Below are 3291 nucleotides of genomic sequence, written 5' to 3'. Positions count from 1 at the left end.
AGGAGGATGAGGAGGAACAGGAGGTAGAGGAAGAGGAGGAGAAGGCAGCAGTAGAATCCAGCACAAAATGAAAGGAAACAGGAAGAACATACTAAGGGAAGTTGATTACTGGGATAAGGTGTAGGTGAGACTAATTATTGAGAAACTTCAGAAAATAGACAGCAAAGGAAACCTTATGGAACTGATAGCTAAACAGAAATAAACATATGGAAACTAGAAAACAACACAATCGCCAAGCAAAATGAAACTCGGCACAAGAACGAGCCAGAACACTTACCCAACAGGTGATTAACAAGAGCAGAGAAATGATTAAACGAAAAACTTGAAGCAAATTCAATAAAGTTCACAGATGAAGCAAAACATAACAATCCACTTACTGGGAACTGAAACTATAAATGAAAACTTTTAAGGTACAGAACATATAAAATCAACATAGAGTCTTTAACATGATGCCAACATTGGTCCAGTCGTGGCCCAGAGTTCTAAGGGGTACGAATACATTTGAATACATTTCCAAGTCTGTTTACTCTGTGTTTCTCCTGTTAATCCGTGTCTCCGTTTCACTTGCATATTGTTGAATATCCACTCACAGAAATCAGCATGGCTTCAGGCCCTAAATAACCAGCTCATGGGGGGATTATGAAAAGGCCATGTTTCTGAGCGTTAATCTTATTTGTTGCTTCGAGTGGAGTGAGTGTGCCTAATAAGATGATACATGAATCCTCAGCGTGACATTCGACGTGAATTGTGCGCTGATTGGGTTCTGTCCGATCAGCTGATCGAACAGAGCGGCTGCAGATGGTTTGCACGTTTAGGCCTGCGAAGGCATCTTCATTAAACCGGGAGTCTATTTTTCAATATGAAGTCTGCAGGCTGATCGTATCGCTGCACTGCCACACGGTCATTTGAAATGCAGATGCAGAGGCCTTCGCTGCCTTTTGATGCAAGTTCACCTTCAGCGACCAGCTAGAATGAGAACGTGACGGGGATGCAGAAATACAGCAATAATCAAACAAAGGTGGATTTAGGAGTGACACATGATTGCCTGATGACAGACTGATAAGGAGAGAGGAGGAAAAACAGAGCGCAGAGATAAGAGCCAGTGCACGGCATGCACATGACATGGATGAACAAGTGCGGAAGAACAGCGGCGTTCAAAATGTTTGCACATCTGCAGCAAATCCATAATGTAACCTAATGGTGCTTGGAAGCTCCGAGCAGCACATAAACAGACAAGTGGCTGTTTCAGGGGTGTGAATAAAACTTTTAATTCAGAGAACAGCTGCCACAATGTTTTCTCTTTCTCTCATCAGGGCTAGAATATCCATAAAACCGCTCTCTGAATCCCATTTAAATAACCTATATCAATTCTACTATAAAGAGTGAGTCAAATATCCAACCAGAATTACACCAGGGCCTTGCTCATGGCCCTTGTGCAGATAAGAGAGAATCTGTAATCAATTCAAACTTGTGCCTCCAACTTTTGTTTTTAAACCTCAATGAAGTTGTTTGTTGTCTGTTATTCCACCCTGGAAAAAAATAGCTCAAATTAAATATTAAAAGGTCAGAAAGTTACATGATATGGTGATAACTTGTGACTGAGGCTGTGCTAACAGAGAGAGCAAGGACACAGGATGAGGCAGTGATTGAGGAGAAGCTCCAGCTGAGGCAGGAAGACAGGTAAGCTTTCTATTTTTAGGCCACAGACAGGTTCTGGGAGAACCGATAATGGGACCAGAGGTGAGATATTCAGACAGGACGGGAAAACGAAAGGGTAACTTCACAGCCTCTTCTGTAGGGAGAAGAAGACAACAGCCTAGAAATAAAACTTTTAAGTGGGCTGACATTTTAATTTGACTCAGAGACGTTGATGTTTGCATGTTAGCAAGGTGGAGCACTGCACTCTAGCATCTGCAGCAGCAGTGCTGGTGTTGAGGGAAGGTGGTGGTTGTAGTGGGGGAGGGAGGGCTCACTCTGCCTCTTTCTCTCTCTCACTCACACACACATGCTCTCACTCCTCTGTTACCTTGGCAACATACTTTCTGCATAGAAATAGCATCCCTTGCTGTGCCCCACACACACACAAACACAAGTATGTCTTTCTATTTTCACAGGGACTTTGCACTGACTTCCATTCATTTTTTCATTCATTTCTGTAGCCTAAACCAGACCCAAACTCTAAAACTTGCCATTACTGCTACATGTCCAACCATAAACCTAATCCCTAACCAAAAACAGCACTTGTTATGGGGCCCGGGCTTTTGATCCTATGAGTAGTGGGTCCTCACAACATTGTATGTGTTCAGGAAATGGGTCTTACAATGTATCAAATACAAGACCACAGACACACACACACACACACACACACATTCCTGTACTTCTATACAAACTGAGAACTTTGTATTGACTTCCAATCTTTTTATTAAAGGGGCAGTATTATGTAAGGTTTACTTTTTTGAGTTTTACATCACGTTGTAATGTTATGCCTTCATCAAAAACATATCTGGAGTGTTGGCTTGATTCTTTCATACATGTGTAAGAAATCCTGTAATCTCCCATGGCAACCACTCTACTGTGCAAAACTCCTGGGTGGACCAAGTATCGCCTTAGAGACGCAGCTCCTCATCGGAGCTGCAGTTTCAAGGTTTCTCAGCTTCTGCTTCACAGAGCAGCCCTATAACCCAACTCCTTCACTCAGCTCCTTACGACTAGTCAGCAGTAATTAGCAAACACCAGGTGGTACTGTGCTTCAGCTGAGCCCATTATATGAGTTACTTCTCAGTGCAACGCTGGTGGAAAACATTGTTAAAGGCTTAATAGAAGAGCCATGTTGTGATGACTTCCTGAAGGCAGAGTTTAAAAAAGAGCAGGATATTTAAAAAAAAAACAGAGGCCAAATTTCAAGACGTTAAAATACAGTCTATTTTTTTTTAAGTTGTATTTGATATGTATATCTTTTTTTATAACAACAAAAGGTAACAGTTACTTGATTGTACTATAAAATGACACAATGTGGCTGGAAAACACATAATACAACATTTATGCCTAACCCACCCAGACATATTCCTTAACCGTAACAAGTACTAGTCTATTCCTAATCCTAACTTTAGCCAAAACTTAATTCACACCAAACCTCTAAACCTAACTAATAGAATACAGTAGCTCTGCAAAAAAAAAAAAATAAGTGAGGAGTGGAAAAAGGTCCTTGCTTTCCACGAATGACCTCCCTTTGTTGGTAAACCATTGAAGTGGTGCTCTCCATGCAGTATATACAAGTACACACACACACAC

Source organism: Poecilia formosa, unplaced genomic scaffold (assembly GCF_000485575.1).
Source record: "Poecilia formosa unplaced genomic scaffold, Poecilia_formosa-5.1.2 Scaffold321, whole genome shotgun sequence".
In the NCBI taxonomy this organism is placed as follows: domain Eukaryota; kingdom Metazoa; phylum Chordata; class Actinopteri; order Cyprinodontiformes; family Poeciliidae; genus Poecilia; species Poecilia formosa.
Note: the sequence above shows the minus strand (reverse complement) of the source record.